The sequence below is a fragment of the Papio anubis genome, chromosome 5, assembly GCF_008728515.1.
Source record: "Papio anubis isolate 15944 chromosome 5, Panubis1.0, whole genome shotgun sequence".
Classification (NCBI taxonomy): Eukaryota; Metazoa; Chordata; class Mammalia; order Primates; family Cercopithecidae; genus Papio; species Papio anubis.
The window spans coordinates 146598726-146621462 of NC_044980.1; the positions used below are offsets into that span (position 1 = coordinate 146598726).

The 22737-nt window shown below is 48.1% G+C and overlaps 1 long non-coding RNA gene across 1 annotated transcript; it reads right to left on the reverse strand.

The window, feature by feature from the left end:
- Window positions 1-11914: 11914 nt before the first annotated feature.
- Window positions 11915-22451, reverse strand: LOC110743553. The gene is made up of 2 exons (XR_002522823.2): window positions 20362-22451; window positions 11915-12389 (listed from the first exon to the last, which is right to left on the reverse strand). It is a non-coding gene; the product is annotated as an uncharacterized LOC110743553 (long non-coding RNA).
- Between the last annotated feature and the right edge of the window lie 286 nt (window positions 22452-22737).

The following is a 22737-nucleotide window of genomic DNA, read 5'->3' on the forward strand; positions in this document are numbered from 1 at the left end:
GCATTTAGAGTCCATCCAGACAATCCAAGATAAGTTGCTTCTCTTGGGATCCTTAACTTAATCACAACTTTTGCAAAATAAGGTAACATTCACAGGTTCCAGGGAGCTGGCATGGATATCTTGGTGAGGGGCTGGTATTTTCAGCAGACCACAGGAGAGTCAAGACCATGGGTAGCTTAGCCAAGTGGGGCTCATTCCACCACCAGACAAGTCCACCACCACAGCCCCTAGTATGAGGCCTGCCACACAGTGGGCTCTTAATGTTTGTGAAATGAAGACTTTGTTGGATAAGGGCCAATATGAAGAGAACTAGAGCTATCAGCTGGGCTTACCCTTGAGAGGACTTCACCCAGTAGAACCCAAACTTTTATATTCTTTTTGAGTAGATTAACTTACACACAAGCACAAAGCAGAGAGTGGAGGTGGGGTATGCATATTCAGGTATCCACATACAACTTCCAGCTTTTTCAATTGCCAAGTGAGGAGAGTAAAAGAAAATGGCATTGACTTTAATGATCATTTCATAAAAGAAAGAGCATTTCAGCACCAAAAGGAAAGTCATTCCTTTAGAATAAAGGACAGTGTTTAAAATTAAATAAATCCAGCCTCATTAAAAATTCACTTTGCGGTCCTTTTTTTTCTCAGTTTGCCACAAATGAAAATTCCATCACAGACCTACACCAGTTTGCAAATGGGCATTTGAAAGCAACTGCAGGGAAAAAAAGTTGGAAGGGAAAAAGCCACCTGATTCTAGGAATGAGGAAAAGAGCATCTGTCATTGGGAGAGTCTCCTCCTCCCCCAGATGCCCCAAAGGCCATCAGAACTCCAAGGCATTATCCTATGACCCTTTCCCTGCCCATAACACAACCACTGCAGCCTTCTACCAGGACCCACTGAGAGTGAACATAAGGGAGCCTCTTGAGAGATGCCCGCTGTGGCATGAGACTTGCTGATAATAAACAACCTGAACCCCTCCTTCTTGTCTCTGCCTTCCGGACTTCCTCCTTCCCTCTGATCAACTCAATCTCTGCCCACTTCTGCCTCTTGCAAGACCTTCCCTCCTGTGGCACTGATACAAAGTCTGAGAGGCCTTTGCCATTTCAGTTCCTGTCACTCCCCACCTGCCAGCCTCACCAGAAGGCCTATGGTGTGTGTGGTCCTGTGCATATGCCCACATTCTTGAAGACCCTCTCGCCCAACCAGAGAGCTACCCCAGGGCTGTGTAAGCAGCATCACTTCCTAAGACCTAAAGTGTCTCTGTGCCTCATCTGTAGGTCCAGGTAAGGCGACCTCCACATCTATTTCCCTATTGCTGGGGAAGCCAGCCAAGGAAGGATGCATGTTCTGCCTGGTACAAAGTAACCACGGGAGCTTCAATGCTGCAGTCCACAGAGTTTTCAGGACATGTTGCAAATAGAAGGCCACTCGTGCCCCAAAGCCAAGCCTGACAAAGTCCCTCATGCCGGAAAAGAAGTTCTCTCCTATTAGTGAGAAGAACTTAGGACCTTGTAGATTGCTGATTGACCTGGTGTTTGCACAGCAGTCTGGAGGACAAAAAAGACCAAATGCCTTAAACACAAGCCAAAGCCTTTGACCCAGTGAGGTCAATTCTAAAAATTCTAAGAAAACATCAGAGATCCATCCACAATTTAGGTATCAGGATGTTCATTACAGTTATATATATAGTTTTGGGAAAATGGGAAATATTGACACATTGGAATCTCTTGCAGCTAATAAAGGTTGCCTTGTGAAAGATTTCTTAATGGCATTTAAATACAGTCACTGTGCAATGTCACTATATAATAGTAAGTTGAGATATTAGTTGGTGTTTGTTTTTATTATGTAGAAAAATCAGGGGAAATGGGAGCTGTTGTATTTTGTTCTCCCTAGTTTTCTTCTCTCCTATACAAGCTAAGACTGCGCTCACTGGTCTCAGGGGAGATACGTGTTGCAGGGAAACCTGCCGTCTGGGTTTTTGTTCCAAATTCTAAATTCACTGGGGCAATTTGCAGAGGATAGGGAGAAGCTGTTGATGGGGAGAGACTGAGGGGAGAGAAGAGAGGGCAGGAGAAAGAATTGCGGGACTGTCCCTTTGCCTCTCTTACCATCTAATCCCCTCTGTACCACAGCCAGATGATGGTCCTCAGGAGAATGGTGGCAGTGTGTCCCGGGGCATTCGGTCCTAAGTCCCAGCCCCCTCTCCCCATCCTGGCAAAGATTCTCTTGGCAAGCCTGGCACAGAACCTGCAGCATGCCCAACTTCAAGGGACTTTGCACATATGGCAATGACCCCACATCATGATACACACCAAGGGCCCAAGACAAGACTGGCACTATTTCCAGGCCAGTTCTAGGGAGACTCAAAGGGTGAACATGGAGAACCCACCAGTGAGATAGGGGAGGTGCACACAGTCAGAAAATATTTTGTGTAAAGAACTAACCTGCCTCTTCTTACATGTGGCATAAAATTCATACCAACGATAAAAGCTAAGTGCACAGACAGGTATGGTCTGTATCTTCCTCATCTTGTATTTTTTAAATGGATGTATATGTATAGATGTATATTTATATAGACATAACATACTGGCTGAGATGTATTGACTGTTTACAAGGTGCTGAGCAGAGTCCACTCACTGCCCTAACTCTCTAGACAGCCTGTGAGGGACAATGCCATTATCCTCATTTTGCAGATCAGGAAACTGAGGCACAAGGAAACCAAGTCATTCACTTAGGGCTGTGAAACCAATAAGTGTCAGAAAGAGGTTTTGAACTCAGGTCTTCTGACTCTAGGGTGCCCCTCACCTCCTACAGCCCCCCTGTCGGTGTCACCCCGGTGTGAGTGCCCCTCTGCAGATTAAACTCCCAGAAGCAGAAACAGTAAAAGGTTCCTACTATAACCTTGGTGGTGAAATTACAGGAAGCATTAATGTCTCTCTGTGTTCTTGTCCACATTTTCTATTAAATAAATATGCCTTATTTTCACAATTAGAGAAAAATCCACTGTACTTAAAACAGAACAGAAAGGCCTTTGCATTCTCTGAGACCTCAAGATGCTCCCAAAGGTCAGTATGGCCCCCAGCGGGGAGTGAATCCTCCTGCAGCTCAGCCCCAGCCCTCTCAGGATTTGGTTCCCTTGCTGGGCTCCTGCCCCTTGTGTCCAGGCTGGCTCCTGGGCCAGCAGGATTGAGGCGAGTTGCCTCTTTGGGGCCTGGAGAAGGGAGCCACATAGATAGAGAGCTTAGCTGAGTAGCCTTCTCTCTCTCTTTGGAGAGCCTGAAAGGGAATGCAAAAGGCAGCTCCTCACAGGCATTTCGTCTCCCCCATCACCACCCGCAACCCTGAATCTGCTCTCTCATGGTGTGGGCAGGCTCCTGGGGGCTGTCAGCTGTGCAGGAGCGTCCCTCTGAGACCCGAGGCTGAGGGGCAGTGAGCCCTGACCCTAGTATCAGGCTCCAGCCAAGGAGACAGACCCCTGCCTGGACTAGAACTGGGAAAAGAGCCTCAGACTCTGCTGAGAGAGGACAGTCTGCTGAGAGCTCCCTCAAAAGGGGAGCACAGAAATGTCCCTGATGATCAGAAACATGTGTGGACATTCCTGAGAATCCAGATCAGCCTCTGCAGATTGTAGATTCTCTAGGCAGAAAAGCCTTGGGAAGTTTGGCCCCCCACCATCCCATTTACCCTGGAGAGCCCTCCCCTCCGCTGCACTGTCCAGAAGCCTCTTCCCTCTCCTGGCTGGGGTATCTTTCTAACTTGTAACGAAACTTGCTCTCTCTACTTCTCAATGTGTAGTCTGTCTTGAGCTCTCCATTCCAGGAATTCCAAGAGCCCAGGGGGCTCCGTTCCAGGAATTCCTGCCTCTTGGGGACTTTGCACTTGCTACACCCTCTGCCTAAAACACTCTTCATGGGATGAGCTGGGCATCCATGTGTCAGTCACTCCTCCAGAGCCTCCTGACCACCCTGAGTAGAGAGCCAGGTCTTGAGCACAGCATTCCCCAGCCAAAGGTCCCAAACTCAAACGAAGGAAATGGGCGCAGTGTAGGTGGACAAATGGTCACTGGCACTGGACTCGTGGGCTGGATGATGAAGGGGAGTAGTGGGGACTGTATCAAGCAAGAAAGCAGGTGCCCCATCCAAAGAGGGAAGTCACTGCACAGCACAGTTTGGATGCTGCCTTGTAGAAATATAAACTCTGTGGCTGAACCTTCAGTTTGCACAGGGAAGAGAAGTCAGAAACCTGGATCTCCATGAGAACTCTCTAGGTTGTTTATATCTGTTGAATACTTCCATGCGTGCATGCATGCCATAGGCACCTACAAAGATTGCTTCCCTGGGGTGAGCTCTGGCACCCCAGCCTGAGCTCCCCCTCACCCCGGCAGCCCCTGGTCCCTCACCCCACACCCAAGGCCAGGCCTTACTCCTCTCACACCTGTCCTCAGCCCTGCACAGTCAGGCCTTCCCCCTCTCACGCCTGTCCTCAGCCCTGCACAGCCAGGCCCTGCCCCCTCATCCCTGTCCTCAGCCCTGCACAGCCAGGCCCTGCCCCCTCATCCCTGTCCTCAGCCCTGCACAGCCAGGCCCTGCCCCTCTCACCCCTGTCCTCAGCCCTGCACAGCCAGGCCTTGCTCCTCTCACCCCTGTCCTCAGCCCTGCACAGCCAGGCCCTGCCCCTCTCACCCCTGTCCTCAGCCCTGTGCCCCATGCCAAGTATGCGCCTGATTGTCCTGGCTCTGGTCTTACCGACATAAGGGCCTAATGTCCCCACCTGTAACCCAAAAGAAGGAAAGAGCCCAGGACCCCAAGAGGGTTTCAAAGGCTGCCAACCCCATGTGAGTGCCCGGCAGCCTCTACTGCCAAATCACCAGGGAACACAGACAAATGCCACCCCCGCCCCTTGAGTTGGTGAGAGCTATTTCCCACCACATCCTGTCCTCCCACCCACAATCTGCAAACCAGCATGTGTGCCTCCATTTCACTAATTGCAGGCTGACTGATGGGGCTGTAACAGCATTCTGGCTTCTGGGTACGGGCAATCAGAAGCCAGGCTGGAGCCTCCGCAAGGTACTGCCTGGACCCGAATCCGGAGCTGACACCTCTCCAGTTCCATGAGCCCTGGGGCCCTTTACCACACAGACTAGAACTGATCCTAACATCCTCCCCAGCTCTGGAGCTCAGCTCCTAAATTCCCCAGGAAGGGACTTGCAGTTAGAACAAGGCTGTCAATCTCCTGACCTCACCAGGCCTCCTCCGACAATCCAGAGACAGCTGAGATTCCAGCTTTGGGGAGGTGGGAGGGAGATCACATGACCTTCTTCATTGATTAGTCAGATAAACTGGTGGCCCCACCTCGATGCCTGCTTCCAGGCTGAAATTGATGTGCAAATTCGAGGGTTTGTTCATGAGTTCAACAGTTGCAACAAACACTGCTGACATGGGCTGAGTGGTTCCCGGGCACCAGATGATCTCTATATATTAGTTCATTTAATTCTCACAGCAGCTTTATGAGATTGACATTCACATCTGCTTTTTATAGATAAGGAAACTGAGGCACAGAGCAGTTAAGTAACTGTCTTAAAGTCACATGGTCTCAGTCCATTTGGGCTGCTATAACAAAACACTGAGTTGCTTATCAAAAACAGAGATTTCTTTTTTTTTTTTAATTTTACTTTTGAGTTCTGGGATACATGTGCTGAACATGCAAATTTGTTACATAGGTATACATGTGCCATGGTGGTTTGCTGCACCCATCAACCCATCAACCCATCATCTAGGTTTTAAGCCCTGCATGCATTAGGTATTTGTCTTAATGCTCTCCCTCTCCTTGCCCCCCACCCCCTAACAGGCCCGGTGTGTGATGTTCCTCTCCCTGTGTCCATGTGTTCTCATTGCTCAGCTCCCACTTATGAATGAGAACATGTGGTGTTTAGTTTTAGTTTTCTGTTCCTTAGTTTGCTGAGAATGATGGCTTCCAGCTTCATCAATGTCCCTGCAAAGGACATGAACTCGTTTTGTTTTTTTTTTTTAATGGCTGCATAGTATTCCATGGTGTATATATGCCACATATTCTTTATCCAGTCTATCATTGATAGGCATTTGGGTTGGTTCCAAGTCTTTGCTACTGTAAATAGTGCTGCAATAAACATACATGTGCATGTGTCTTTATAGCAGAACGATTTAAAATCTTTTAGGTATACACCCAGTAATGGGATTGCTGGGTCAAATGGTATTTCTGGTTCTAGATCCTTGAGGAATCGCCACACTGTCTTCCACAATGGTTGAACTAATTTACACTCCTAACAACAGTGTAAAAGCATTCCTATTTCTCCACATCCTCACCAGCATCAACAACAAAGATTTCTTTCTCACAGTTCTCGAGACTGAGAAGTCCAAGACCAAGGCATCAGCAAATTCAGTGTGTCGTGAAGGCCAGTTTCCTGATTCACAGACACCCGACTTCTTGCTGTGTCTTCACATGAGAAAGGGAAGACAGGAGGGATCTCTCTGGAGCCTCTTTTATAAGAGTTTTCATCCCATCCATGAGGGCCTGGCCCTCGTAAACCAATTACCTACCCAAAACCCCACAAGTACTCTCACATTGGGGATTCAGTTTTAATATATGGATTTTGGGGTACACAAACATTCTGTCTACAGCACATGCCTGATAAGTGACAGAATTGGTATCTAAATTCGGTTCATCTGGTTCCAAAGCCCATACCCCTAACTGCCACCTTGTACTTATCAAAAATCTACTCTAGGTATTGCAGATGTATATTAATTCACATGGAGACATCTTACTCATTGTTATTATTATCAATCTATTATTGAATGAAAAAGAAGTGGCAAAAGAATGTATAACAGTTTGATCCCTTTGGATATATATATATATGAACATATAATTGCAACAGCTAGAACATAAAAAGTAATGTACTGTGACAGGTGGTGGAGGAGGGTGGCTACAAGTGTACACTTGAGAGTCAGACAGACCTCAGCTGAATCCAGGAAGCCCCACTCTCTCCCTGTGTAGCTATTTCCAGCAATCACTTGCCCTCACTAAGCCTCAGTTTCCTCGCCTGTAAATGAGAGGCTGAACCTAAAATCATAGTGTACAGGTCAAACACAAAGAACCATCTAGTGTGTTATTCCATTTATATGAAATGTCCAGAAAAGGCAAAACTGCAGAGACAGAAAATAGATTAATGGCCCCCTGGGGCTGAGCGTAGGAACTGGGATTAACTGTAAATGAGCCTAAGGGGTTTTACTAGGATGATAGAAATATTCTAAAACTGGACTATGCTGATGGTTGCACAACTTTTTAAACTCACTAAAAAAATCTGTGAATTGAAATGATTAAGGAATTAAAATGGATGGACTTTATACATAGAAATTACACCTCAATAAACTTCTAAAAAATTATGTAAAACTGCTATTAAATAGTAGGCCCTCAACAAATAGAGGTGGTTATTACCATTACAATTGTTAATGGAATTATTAACAGGTTTAGAAAGTGGTATTCCCAATAAATTAAAACATTTTTGCTTATGCTTACCTGTAATTTTTACACTTGTACAAGAGATGTATTTCTTATACAATAAAAAGAGAAAGGGAAAAAAATCAATTCCATTAAAATATCATAGAAGGAAAGGATCCTATTATCATGGGAATGATTTTAATTTTCCTCCCTCGGCTTATTTTCCATTTTGCAACAATGAATGTGTACTGCTCGGATAAAATAGTGGATTATAGTTTTTCATAAATACCTTACGTTATATTCCATCTTGTGCTAGACACCAGGCAGCATATAAGGCGATCTGAGAGGTTGCCCCCTAAGGTCTTGCCGTCTAGAATGGAGGCAGGATAGATAAAAGACCCATCTGGAAAGTTGGAGAACAAGCAGTTCATGCTAAGAAACCAAATGAGTTGCCCCCAAGCAAGGCTAGAGGGCCCCAAAGAGGAGGAATGTGCTGACTCAGGGCCAGGTATGCTCTCCTGTGGCAAGCCTGGAGCAGGGCCTGGGGAGGAATGTCCACATACGCATAAATATTAACTGAGCACCACCTCCATGCCAGACCCTGCAAGGAGCTGGCGATGCATGGTGACAGGACCGACAAGGTCCCTGCTCTGCGATGCCACACTCCCTGGGCATGAAGGGGTGTCGAGACCCTGCCGCCTTCAGCTTGGCTCTGAGCACAGCATGCACCAATTATCCTTTGTCTGGTCGATGTGCTGGTGCCTGGGGAGGGTGAAGAGGTGGGGAGCCTCCTCAGGGACTCCCCGCTGCCCAAGCCCTCATCCACAGCTGGGCAAGGGCAAGAATTAGAGAAGGCCCAGAATTACAACCAGGCCTGGGTTCTCATGCTGGCACTGGTTCCACAGGAGTAAGTCCCTTCCTTGCCCAGACGTCAGTTTCCTCATCTGCATAAACGACAGTGTAATGGCCATGCGCTGCCGCAGCTCTGTAGCCAGAGCTTCTAGCTTCAAGCCTGGCTCTGCTACCTACCCAGCAACTTGACCTCAGCCAACTTTCTTAGCCTCTGAAAGCTCCAGTTTCCTCTTCTGAGAAAATGGGTGAATTGCTAGCACCTAACCCAGAGAGGTTTGTGGGGATGGGGAGGACTGAACAAGGTAAAGCATAGAAAGCTCGGAACAGGGTGCCAAGCATATACTTGGCAAATGTAAACTACAGCTGCAGCTTACTTCCAAGTCTAAGCCGATGGCTTTAGGGGATTCGGAATTCCTGGGGCATCCCAACCTGGAAGATTGTGAGGTAACAAATAGCACCAGCTCAGCAAAAGCATGCCTAACAGGAAAGCTAGAATTTGGGAGGGAGAGAAGGGCTGTAAAACCAGGAGGGGAAAACAAAAGATTATGTTCTTCCCATTAGCTTTGCACGCCCCTTATCCACATACTCAGTCCAGGGCTGACACCTGCTGGCTGAAGGGGAGCATTGCAAAGAAAAGAGACCTTTCCCACTGGCTGGGGGATCTGAAAGCAATGTTTAACCCCAGGGAGAAAAGACAGGTGGAAGCCTTAGATAGGAGGATGAAGGGATCTGGGGATGTTTGCACTGGAAAGGTTTAGGAAGAAGGAATTTAGGCTGCTGTGGAGCTATGAGACCCAAGTTCAAATCCCAGCTTTTCTACTTACCAGCTGTGAGACTGAGACCTTCCCAGGTCTCAGTTTGCTTATGTATGAAACGGAAATAATAGTGTCTCATTCTACAGTGAAACTGCACATAAAGTGCTTGACAGAGTTGGTGACTCCGTAAAGGTTATTTTTCCCTCTGGATGTCTCCACCTCACTCCTGGGATCTCTAAGGTGAAGTACCTTGCAGGGGTCCTCAAACTAATTTATGTCACCATCCCCAAGTGCCTATCAAAAACACAAATGCTCAGGCTCCCCTGATATTGCTGTGGATTAGCTCTCTAGGGATGACAGCCTAGGTGTCTGCGTTGTAGCAAACTCCCAATCCTTATGCCCCTCCAAGTTTGAGGGCCTCCAGAGTTGTGTCAGAGCACCAGGCTAGGAGTCTAGCTTTGGCTCTCCCAGGGGCATTCCGTCGGCCTCTCTGTCTCCATTTTCCCACCCACTAAGTGTGACCAGGAGTCCTGCCTGGCATGCTTCTCCACAGGGAGGGTGCTTTGGAAACTGTGATGCTAATGCTGACATGAAAAAGCAGGAGTGTCCAGAATAACAGGGCACTTGCCCTCATGGGCTCTCTCTCTCCTTGAGAATGAGCTTAGGAGAGATGAAGCCACCAAAGTCAGGGTGGAGATGGAGGGAGATGATGGAGAGAAGAGGAGAAGCTGGCATAGCTCCTTCAGGGCATCCAGGGGCTGCCTGTGCAGGGATGGATGATCAGGAGCTGGTCACCCATGCGCTGTGTGACCCATCCCAGCAAGAAGAAGAGGCAGGCAGCAAGGAGAGAATTCCAGCTGTGCCCACAGTAGAAGCCAGTGGGGAGAGTGGGAAACAATCCTGGCTGTGCCTAGAATGGCAGCCCCTCCACTGCCCTGGGGCCCTCCCAGGTTGCCTTCCTCCCCCCTCCTGGGTGCCTGTAACCTGGCTACATTCGCAACCTGTACACCCTGGAGGCAGATGGGGTTTTTGTTTTGTATGTGTGTGTGTGTACAGTAAAATCAAGGCTCAGAGAAGAGAAAGGAGTCCCTTGCCCAACTTCTTAATGAATCCTCAGCCCAAACCTCCCTAAAGTTTCATGACAATAACAGAGGAGGCTGGTCAAGGATTATTTCTGTCACACGGAGGAGAAATCCAGATCAGAAATGACATGTAATTTATCCAAGAACACAGAGCAGAGTTAAGCCTCAGACTAGGCTATCATTACTGCCACGTCGCGCACGTTCATTCCTGCTGCAGGTAAAAGACTGGGCCAGTGAGCCCCTGGGTCACTTCCAACTCTCTATTTTCTAATTCCAGGACTGCAGTCTGTTCTTTCAAATTTATGTCTTTCTGGTTCCCCCAGTGAACCAACAGCTCAAACCAAAATGGCCTCTTCTTGATTCCCTAAACAAACCTGAGACTTCCCACTTCTTTTTCTGTTCCAAACCTCCCCTCACCACACCCAATCACACCCCCATTCTTCCATGCTTGTGAACGTTCTCCAGTCCTTCAAAGCCCAGCTGAATTTTCACCTGCTCCAGGAAACCTTCTCCAATCCCCTCAGTGAAAAATAATACCAACTTGTGTGAGCAGGGAAATGGAATGAGAAATACAAGCTATTTAATGAGCAGCCCTACCTGGCGCTGTGCTATGAAACACATATACCTGTATTATATGCCTTCTATTCATGTACGTTATTTGCAGTACAGTTAACCCTTGAACATCGTGGAGTTTAGGGAGCCAATCCCAGAAACAGTCAAAAATCTCTAACTTTTGACTCCTCCCAAAACTTAACTACTAATACCCTACTGTTCACTGAAAGTCGTACGGATAACATAAACAGTCAATTAATACATTTTTTGTTTTTTGGGGTTTTTTTGATGGAGTCTCTCTCTGTCACCCAGGCTGGAGTGCACTGGCACGATCTCGGCTCTCTGTAACCTCTGTCTGCTGGGTTCAAGCGATTCTCCTGCCTCAACCTCCCAAGTAGCTGGGACTACAGGCATGTGCCACCACACTCAGATAATTTTTGCATTTTTAGTACAGACAGGATTTCGCTATGTTGGTCAGGCTGGTCTCGAACTCCTGACCTCATGATCCAACCGCCTTGGCCTCCCAAAGTGCTGAGATTACAGGCATGAGCCACCATGCCTGGCCAACTAATACACATTTTTATGTGTTACATGTATTACATACTGTACTCTTACTCTAAAGTGAGCTGAGGAAGAAAAAAATATTTACTATTTATTATGTGGAAGTGGATCATCATAAAAGTCTTCATCCACATCTTCACATTGAGTAGGCTGAGGAGGAGGAGGAAGAGGAGGAAGAGGGACTGATCTTGCTGTCTAAGAAGTAGCGGAGGAGAAAGAACATCTGAGTGGAAGTGGACCCACACAGTTCCAACCCGGGTGGTGAAGGGTCACCTGTGCATGATGTACATGTGTATATATTATCTCATTTCATCTGCAAAATCTCAACAAATAGTTGAGAACAAAGAGTAAGCCTGTCTTACAGATGTGGAAACCAGATCTCAGAGAGCTTATGTGGCTCACTTAAGGTTATCTGGAAGGCTATGGTATCAGAGAAAGGCTCAGGAAGAAAATATTAAAACCCAGTGTAGGAGAGGGTGGGGGTGTGACCAGGAGGCAGGTTTCAGAGCAACATGAGAAAGAATGTGGAGCAAGCAAGAAACTACAAATCCTTGAGAACGTGTGGTCAGAAGGCTCCAGGTCTAAAACACCAGATGGGAGAGTCATTTCCCTCATGCAGCAGCAGCGTGTTCACTGCTTCATTCACACAGCACCTTCATCTGCTTTATCTCATGTAAAACAATCATCTTTTTAGATAGACAACATCATCATCATTCTACAGAGACAGAATCAAAGGCTTGAGAAAATCCTAACCAAGCTCACACAGTCCATAAGTGAGACTGGAACATGAAGCAAGCTGGATTTCAGAATCTGTGTTCTTTCTGATACACAATTGTATTATTTACAACATTGCCTAGAAGTGTTTGCATAGAAGGCTGCCTCCACTCCTGGTTCACCCTCTGTTTGTTACGGGGCCTGAGAAGCCACCATTCTGCATGTCAATGCACCCTCTCAACGCTCATTGAACTCTGACATTCCAAGACTCTCGATTGTGTGAAAAGCGGCTTGTGGATCTTCACGTTTTTTTTGATCTTCAAGAGCTTCATGTGAAAATAAAATGATGTCTAGAGTAGCTCACCTTTCAGTAGATCCATGGATAGATGCCAAAACCAGGCGCTGGATAAAAAGAAAGCAGAGCAGGGAGAAAAGGGCTCAGAGCAGGAGTGAACACCCGTTCATTCAACAGAGGGCTGTGAGTCCCTCCACAGTTGAGGGTATGGTGAGGACGGACAGCCCCCCCACCCCCGCCCCTCCCACCTCCCGGATTCCCAGACACAAATGCCTCCTCCCTCACCAGTTTGCAGAGTGGCCATGGAGGAGGAGAGCACAGAAGGGCATTTCCTCCCTTGGGTCCTGATGGTCAAATGAGTGGGCACGTCCAAGCTCTGAGAATCTCAGCAGCTGCCATAGGTTCCACCACTCTCCACCACTGCAGAGGGGCCGAGGGGGCCAAGGCACCTGCCAAGGGCTCACCTGCTGCCACTGCCCTGGAGAGTCCTGCCCACTCTCAGCCACAAGCTCTACCTGTTACCACTTGTCACCCTCCCAAACCCAGCTGTGAGTAGACCTTTCCTCGGTGACGCCCCCCCCCCGACCCCCGCCAGCATCCAACCTTTCCCCCCATCCCCACCGCTGGAAATGAGCTTTCCCTTCTCTGTGTTTGCATCCTCCCTTTGTCCTCTCCCGCTTCCCTGTGTCTTCATCTTGTCCACCCAAACAGATCCCAGTCCAGGAGTAGGTTCTGATTCCCTCGGGGATCCCTCCGGGGTCTAGCACCTTGTAGGTGCTAGTAACAGTTTCTAAAGCAATAAGTGAGTCATTGAGTGAGTCAGGGAAGTCAAGCAAGGACAAGCTCCATGGTCCTGACCGTGTAAAAGCAGCTGGTTGGCGACAAGCCATCCAAGCCACAGCATGCGGGTGGCTTGTGTCAGTCAGACTTGTCTACCTGAGACACCAGCAGCAGGCAAGCCCACCAAATGCCAGTGAAGGGGAGCCAGGTATCCATCCTCAGGGAGCCCTAAAAACCCTGAGCGATTGTGGGCAGTGCTGACTTGGTTATCTAACGGGTTCAGACAGTGCTTTCTCAAAGAAACTTTCATGAAAAAGGAACTAATTTTGAGAGGTGATCTGCAAGAACAGAGCCTGTGGTGAAATGTGTGTGCTGAATACAATTCTCTCCTTCTTATAGGCACACAGTGCCTCCAGCATCTTAAGGCTCTGTGAGGTCATGCTGCAAGGCAACTGTTTAACTTCCAGTTTCTCACACTTACTTGACAGCTTTATTTTTCTTTAATAAAACCTATTTAACATCTCAAGAAACTAGTGTTCCAGTGGTCACAGTTAGAAAATGGGAAGGAGCTGGTTTTTCAGACATTTTAGCTCTAAAGGAGGTAATTTACGATGATCTGGGAAGCCTTCCCTTCCTTCTTTTCCTCAGCTATCCTTCTGCCAGAAAAAATAATTAATAAATAAATAAATAATGAAATAAAAATAAATCTATACTTTATAGGAATTGCAGCCTTAAAGTAAAAGGACAAAATTACAATGGCAGATTTTGAGGCTCTGGCCAGCGACATGGGAAAGCAGAAGAACAGGGCCATGAAATCTTTGTCCTTGGTCATTTACTGAAGATCTAACCTTCAGCAAGTTTCTTAACTATTCTGGGCCCTAGGTGTCTGTTCTGTGAACAATTGTGAGGATCAAATGAGTTACTAAGTAACAAGTGCTTAGATCAGCACCTGAAAGATTCGCAGCATCCAAATAACCTTCCCTATTGTTAATGGCCTCTATTATCTGAAAAGATATGAATTTAGTGATTTCCTTTTCCATGCACATGGTAACTTGAGGATCTTATGACTTAGTAATATAGTCCTTTATGTGCATAATTATGGAGCAAAATGGACAAAGGACAGAAGAGAGACAGTAGGCACTAGGAAAGTTTGGAAAGGGAAGGACTCGTGTGGGCTGCGCGGGGTCGCTGGGAGTGGGAAGGTTAGCTGGGCCAAGCATGAGCAGAGAGGAAGGTGAGTGCAGTCCTGGGGCAGGAAGAGCATCAGTCAGCAAAGGCCTGCAGGTGCCCATGAGCACAGCCCAAGCCTCATTAACTCTGCTCCATGTGGGCAGAGAGTTTGTTCCAAGAAGATTGCTGTTGACAAGACACCAAACCAACCACTGGGAGTTGGCGGCTTTGTTGATGTTTGGCCGAGGAATAGAGTCATCTCCAGGTCCTGGAGGTAATGAGAAGTGACAGACGATCTGTTGAGCAGAATGCAGCGTTTGCTTCCCCAGCTTGCAACATTTGCTTCCCCGGTGTATCTGTGAGGGCCTCTCCTCAAAGTCCCTCCCAGGTTGGGTTGGTTGAGAACTATGATTTTGCAAGAGAAAGAAGCCTACTGAGGCCGCTCAAGAGTCAAAGAGTTTCTTGGGAAGATTTGGGGGTATCTTGGAGAAGGCAAAAGCAGGAAGGTCAGCTGGGCCTTGGGAAAAACTGGAAAAACACCCAGTGCCAGGGCAGGTGCTCTGTCTCTGGCTCTCTGACTTTTTCTCTTTCATTATCTCTTTCTCTCTGAATCAATCTGGATTCTCTATTCCAGTCTCTCTCTCCCTGTGTGCCTGTGCTTATATTGCCTTGTCTCTCTCCATCTCTTTGTGAATGTGTTTTCCCTTTTTGCCTCCTCCCCCCATCTTTCTTCAGTCTCTTGCTTCCTCTGTGTCTCTCTCTTCCTCCCCTATTATGTGTGTGTGTCTGTGTTTCTGTGTGTGTCTCTCTCTGTGTCTTTCTCTCTGTTTCCCTGTCTGTGTGTGTGTGTCTCTGTGTCTTTCTCCCTGTTGAATGTGTGTGATTTTCTCCCTGTCTCTCTCCATCTCCCTCTCTCCATCCTCATCCTTTCTGTCACCACCTCAATCCTCAAGGTGGTGAGAGAAAGAAAATTACCACCTCAACCCTGGAGTCGACTTGACCTGTTAGTTCCAATGCCCAGTGATAACTCCCTTTCAAGATGACCATTCCTGGTCTAACAGTTTCAGCCAAGGAGAGTCATGTGACACCAAGGTAGCTTCAGGGGACCATTCCTTCATCTAAGAACGGGTCTGGGGTGGACACTCACCCTAAAGTGTGGCTCCTACAGCAGGACAGAACTGCATGGTGAAAAGAGTATTCAATTCAAAGTCAGGTGATTAGGTCTTCTATTAGCACTGTGTGGTCTGAGGCCAGGGACTACCCTGCTGTGTCTAAAATATTCCAGCTAGAAAATGAGGAATTGGATAAGGTGCTCTGTTACAAATACTTCTAGCCCCCCAAATTCTATGATGTTCTACTTACAAAACAGGTATAGAGGCCGGGTGCAGTGGCTCACGCTTGTAATCCCAGGACTTCAGGAGGCCAAGGGCTGAATCATCTGAGGTCAGGAGTTCGAGACCAGCCTGGCCAACATGGTGAAACCCTGTCTCTACTAAAAATACAAAAATTAGCCAGGTATGGTGGCAGGCACCTGTAATCCCAGCTACTCGGGAGGCTGAGGCAGGAGAATCGCTTGAACCCAGGAGGCGGAGGTTGCGGTGAGCCAAGATCACACCATTGTACTCCAGCCTGGGTGACAGAGCGAGACTCTGACTCAAAAAAAAACAAAAAAACAAAACAAAAAAAAAAAGGAATGGAGACTGGGAAAAACAAAGAACGTGGAAAATGGCAAGGGAGCAGAACATTTAAAAAAGAGAAAATCATGTCCTGTAAGCAAGAGTTGGTAAGAACTGTCTCTAGGGCAGTGGGCTGTTATCCCTGGGATGCCAGAGAAGGGGATCTATGGTTCCTGAAGTTCAACGTGCCTCATCCACAGAGGCTGTTTTGGGTGCAGATTTCCAGGCCCATCCCAGATGGTCTGATTCAGTAAGTCACCCCCAGTGACCCTGGTGCAAGGGGTCTCAGAACCACCTTTGAGAAATGCTGAGTGAGACTTTTCAAAGGATTAGAGCTGCCTTACTAGGAACTGGGCTTTCTGTGGAGGGCAGTCTTCTCCCACCTTTGAGGGCACACAAGAAAGGCAGGGCTACCCTTCTCGTTCTCTATTTCTCCAGCACTCTGAAGTTCTAACAGAAACAAGACTGCATTGGGAGCTCAAGATCCAAGTGGGGAAAGGTTTCAATGTCTGCCTCTTTCTCTGGGCCTCACTCTTTAAACTAGAGGCCATACATCTTATCTCCAGAGAAGAGAAGGGAGAATACAAGGGTCAATTAATCCTCCTCTGCCTCTTCCATTACAGCTGAGCTTTTAAAGACTGGACTCTGGGTTAATGGGAATGCCTCCAAGATACTTTCTGGGCTGGAAGATAAAGTACTACCCTCTCATTGAAGCCTTCAAATTCCTCCAGCTTCCATGCATCTCCCTCCTCTAAGGATCCATAGCACTCGGGCTAAGTCTGTACCAATCAGCACCTGGGGTTTTATGTGGCTTGAGAAGAACCCAGACATATCTGAAATTCTTACTTTAACAGGGGGCTCAAGAATTCACAAAGCACCTTCACACCAACCATCCATTTAATCTCAGTAATCTCATGGAGTTGATTGTGTATCTGATGGAGAGACTAAAGATCCAAGAGGCTAGGCTGGAAAAAGGGCAGAGCTGGAGGAGAATGCGGGCCTCTGCCTCCCGCTTCCTTCCATGTCCTCATTCCTCCAGGAAAGCTGTGACTTGGAGAGAGGGGCGTGCGGGAGGGGAGCACTCCACCTCACCAGGGCTGGAGCTGGGACCAGGAGGAAGTGGGTTGTGGTAGCAAGTGGATGGAGCAGTGTGCTTGTTAGGCAGATGGCACTGTCTCAGAAGCAAGGGGAAGAGGTAATCAGCTGGGATAGAAAGCTGGGAGAAAGAGGAGGCAGCAAGACAGAGTGGGGGGGACAGTATGGATTTTGGTGTCAGGAAACCTGGAACCTACATGTGTGACCTGGAGCAAGACTTGGCTTCTCCACAGGTGAAGATTGCCTCAGTTTCCCCATCTGTACATTGGGGAGGTTACATTCACTGGTCTCCAATGTACCTTCCTCCTCTAACACTTGGGCTTGTCCATCACTGGCTGCCTCCCTGACTCTCTGCTGAGCCATTATCAGCAGAAGGCTGAATAACTTGAGCCAATATGACCTAAAGACCACAGAAATTCCCTAAACTTTTAGGACAACTCTGTTGCTGTCCTATTCCACCTCCCACCCACCACAGCTAGAAAGTTTCCTAGAAGCCTCAAAATTCTCAGGTCACAGTGGATGGCAGGCAATGCTGCAAAAAGCTACAGTGACAAAAACTGACCAGAAGATGGAGCCAAACGCCCTGGAATCCGAAACAGTTTTATTTGTAGAATTTTTAATCTTAGGGCTACAGTGCAGAAACTAAAGCCACAAAGGCAGTAAGAGATGTACTCAAGGTCCCCCATCTGCTCAGGGGCAGGGCTGGGAACCAGAACTCATCTCCCACCCCTGAGACCAGACAGTATCTTTCTACCCTACTCTACTCTGCTTATGCTACAGGATTGTGGTCAAGCTGAGTTCATACCAAAATGCTTGGATCTAGTTATAACTCATTTCTATTAGGTTGGTGGGGACTGGGGAAAGGAGCCAGCAGTTAGAAGAGCCAGGTTAGTCAATCAGAACACCTGGGTTCCTGTAAATGGCTTCACACACCCCAAGTCCTTCCCTGGCTTTTCATAAACCTGCAGCTCTGAGATAATGGCTCAAAATCACCTGCCTTTATGGAGGACCCTGAGCAAGACTCAGCGGACCTGGAAGTGAACCAGGTGGGAGTAAGGATGTGCAACATGGTCAAACAGCCAGATCTGAAGCTCTCCTCTCCCCTCACCCACCCCACAGCTGTGTTGACTTCCGGTAAGTCTCTTAAGGTCTCCAAACCTATTGGCTCATCTGTAATGTAGAATGATGATACTGCAGACCTGTTGGGTTGTTTTGAGGGTTACATTAAATAATTGAGATTAAAGCTCTGAGCATCATGACTGTCATATAGTAGGTGCTCAATAAACATTGGTGTTTTGTTATTACTGAGCTATGTGTCAAAATGACCTAAATGAAGTGATAAAACCAAAATGGACACAAAAGGCATGGCTAGTGTAAGTGGACAGTTTTGTTGTGTAACCATTCCTCTTGTACTCCCTCTCCCCCTCACTGCCCCTTCTCCAATCCCTCCTGAGCTCCAACCCCCCTGTCAACTGCTTCCAGCAGTGAATGGAAGCATTCCTTCTTTTTCTTGATGATCACTTTCTATTTTTCTATGACAAGCAGAAAAAAAATCAAACTTTACCAAGATGAGGCCGGAGGGGACTAGTGGAGGTTACATGGCCAAGGCATGTGGAGGTTCCCAGGGAGGTCATGGGAGTCCCAGGACCTGGCTTCCAATTCTACTTCTTCACACCCTGAATGTCTCCAGAATTTAGTTTCCACTCCCATGCCGTTTCCATTCCCCTTGTTCCTTAATGCCCCTGGCCCTCTCCTGCAGACTTCTCAAGACCCAGCTTCAGTTCCCAGCCAGGGAGTTTTCCACCTCCCTGTAGACCACGCCAATCCCTGTGGTCCCACGTGTAATTCTACAGTGTCTGTTTCAAAGGTATAGATGGTTCTCTAGAGAGACCCAAAGCTTCCTTCTAGACAGAGGTTCCAGACTCAAGCTCAGAAAACTCAGGCTGCTTAGGGCAGTGGAAGGAGCACTGTGCTGGCAGTCAAGGGACCCTGGTCTGAGTCTGACCCTGCTCTGATTCCCTGTGTGACGCTGAGCACTCCCTCCACCCACCCTGGGGTGGCATCAGCCCTTTGGCCAGAGCTTATCCTATGCCTCCCCACTCAGTTCACTTCTGCCCTGGGATTTAGCAGCTCTGGGGCCCAACCCAGCTCTGCTATGACTCCTGACATGACCTCTGGCAAGTTCCTTCACCCTTCAGGACTCAGTTTCCCCGTGTGCTCTGAGTACTGGGTCCAAGACCACAGTCTGGTGCCTTTTACCAGCACTCCTGCCAGCTCCTTGTCACTGCTGCTGCCGTCCCTCTCACTGCCTTTGTCCTTCTTCCAGGGAGACACCATGTCCACATGAGGGTCCTGGGGCTACGCTAGGTTCTCCCACCATATCTGGAGCCCCCACTGCATTCAGAGGACCTCCCCCTTCTCCAGACCCAGCTAGGTATGGAACATGCACAGGGCACTAAACAGGAAAACAAGTCATTATGGGGAGCTACACTGAGAAGCAATGACAGAGAAGTATGACCTGGGGCAGTGAAGGAAACATGGCACTGGGGAAACAGATACTTTAGTCCAAATTCTGACAACAGCTTTTAGAAGCCTATGGTCTTAACCTAATTCACCCTAAAATATAAACAGCTGCTATCAGATACTTTCCAGAGAGTGTGATAAAGGTAGAAGGAGGGAGAGGGCCCCAGGCATTGAGGAGCTGAAAGGAGAGGATAGAGGAGAAAGAAGCAATCAGAAAAAATCCATGGGAGTGGACGGCGCAAACTAACTTTTCCTGCTTTAGGACATCTCCAAAGCTGCTCTAACCGGAAGGCAATGACACAGGTTAAAGAGGTATTTCCTTGGAAGATACGTGTCCAGACAGAAAGGAGAATGTTATCTGGGAATACCATTTCTTAGACACCGGACTTAGACAAATGACTCTTTGATGGAGCAGGGACTCTTTCCCCAACTCTGCTCGGAATCAGCAGCTGAGTTCCTCAGCTCTGGAGAAAGGAACAGTGACCATAAAGTCACCACTGCCCTGTGAAGCCACAGTCCCTTTTCCCAGGCCTCTCAGCCCAACTTGTTAATTTCTATAGGTAGGTTTTAAAACCATCCCTATAGCCATTTAAGGTTGATTGACTTATTCATGAAGCACTAAAGTCACTTCGCAGATGGCCAACAGCACTGTTCCTGAGTCCTCTTATTCCTGAGCAAAGCCAGCTTCTCCTCCTCCCAGGACACCTGCTTACTAGGATCAGCCCAACCTGGGCAGCGCAGTCACTGCAGCAAGACATCCACACGGGCTGCTGGCTATGACCAGTGAGCCTCACCTCCTGACTGTTCTGACCCAGTGGGGATCCAGGAGACTCACCACGTGCTCCACCTCCGCTGCTCCTCATGGAGGTCACTCTTCAGCTTCCCCTTCTCTTTCTGCTGCACCTTCTTGTAATCGTCTTTGCCACACCTTGAAGGGGATGGTGGAGAGAAAACAGGCTCAGATGAGAGGCTGGCTTGACAACACGACCTGCAGTGACCAGGATCTGCTTCCTCTTTATCCACCTCCCATCCTCCCTCTCCTCTCTCTTATACGTGTATAGGGTTTTTTCAGCTTTCTCAAAGCAATTTCACATCTATTATATTATTCAATTAGAGCCTCACTGCCACTTTCCAAGGTGGGCAGGGAAGGGATTAGGAACCCATTTTACAGAAGAAGAAACTGAAGTCCACAGAAGGAGGGAGACATTTCTAAAATGATACAAGAAAATTGGTGCCATTGGACGAGAACCTCAGACTCTCTCCCAGTCCTGCCAAGTAGGGCAGGACTATGAATGAGGGAAACATCCCAGCTCACACATCAACACTGACTGGTGGCGCTATAGTTAACACCCCAGGAAAGACCCGGAGCCCCTGCTAAGCACTGCACAGCCTGGGGTCAGCCTTTGGGGCTCCTGTGGGCTATTGGAATGGATGCGTGGCCACCTGGTATAATGAAATGACATGAGCGTAACCAGATGATGCATGTACATATGGTATACATGAGCTAGTACATCTGAAATTCAGCAATTTACAGATGTAAGTTCCCCAGTGACCATTTATTTCTGCTCATAGCTGACATGGCCTCTGACCCCAGTATTGTTTATCTGTAGTTCCAGAATACCTGATAGACCACATTTTCTGTAGATCCTAATCCAGATTTCTAGAAACTCTGGAGATAGTTTCCTGCTGATAAGGCCCCTTCTCCCACTGCACCCCAAGTTACAGCCCCCTGAAGGACATGTCTAGGATACAGAGAAAAAAAATCTCATGTAAGCAGGAACACAGGAACTCACACTTCAGGACAGAATTCGTCTCAACTGAGATGTATTGCTTCTGTGTACATCAACCTGAGAACAAAGAATAATAGCAGCTGACCTCTTCCTGGGACATTCTAATATAGAGAGCTGGTTCATGAACATTATCTTACCTGAGGAGCACATCAGTCCTACGAGATACACATTGTTAGCCCGTTTGATAAATGAAGAAATGGAGGCTCAAAGAGGTTAGAGGAATTTCCCAAGTACTCACAGGGAGTCGGCAGCTGCAGAGTTCTGCAGATATCTCCCGACAAAAGACAGAGTTGGGTCAGGCCCAGGGTGGGGTACAGAATCAGGCCGCTTTGAAGCTGCATATACCTCCTTGTTCTCCTGTCCTATGTCTCCCTCATCAAGGCCTTGGCCTCAAAGAGCCCACAAGTCTGAAGGGCTCCCCTCCATAGGGAAGGCTTCGCCATGGTGCGCCACAGACAGACCCCCCGCAGGGAGGTCCCTCCAGCCCGGGGAGCACAGGCTCCAGGGACCTGCAGCCCTGATACCTTATTTCAGAGGAGGGATGACAGCCACCTAGAGTCTGCACCTCCATTCCTCATACATCCACCCAGCCCTGAACTCCACAAGCACAGCTCTGCTGGATGAGTAAGTGTGTTCCTTCTCAGCCTGGATTGTTTTATTCTTTCCTAAGAATGCCGACACCTCCCCCTGCCACCTTCACCAGAAAACTTGCCCAGAGCAGAGAGCACAGGGCATTAAAAATGTGACAGCAGATGGTGAGGACTGGAAGAACAGTTATATAAGGGAAAACTGAGGCCCAAGGAGGTAGGGAGGTGCTCAAAATCTGTTAGGGAGTTGGAGAACTCAGGGAAGAACCCAGGTTCTGCACCTGGCTGTGCATCTGCTCAGCTCCCCGGCATCCCTGGATCACAGGAATCAGTTCATAGCCCCCTTGACTCTCCCAATCACTCCTTTCCTCCTCCACAGGGAGTCTGCCCTCTGATCTGAAGACCACTCAGCCCGAGTTTGGAAGGAGGCATCCATGCCCAGTGAGCAGGTGACAGACGGCCCGGTGCAGTGGCTCACGCCTGTAATCCCAACACTGGGAGGCCAACATGGGTGGATTACTTGAATCCAGGAGTTTAAGATCAGCCTGGATGACATGGTAAAACCTGTCTCTCAAAAAAACACAAAAATTAGCCAGGCTCAGTAGTATATGCCCATAGTCCCAGCTTCTCAGGAGGCTGAGATGTGAGGATGGCTTGAGCCCAGGAGGTTCAGGCTGCAGTGAGCCGAGATGGTGCCAAAGCCCTCCGGCCTGGGTGGCAGAGTGAGACCTCATCTCAAAAAAAAAAAGAACAGAACGGGAGATGAGTTTCTCACAGCACAGCCGACTCAGAGGTATAGGTGCTCTCTTCTAACTTGCCTTTGACTCACAAACT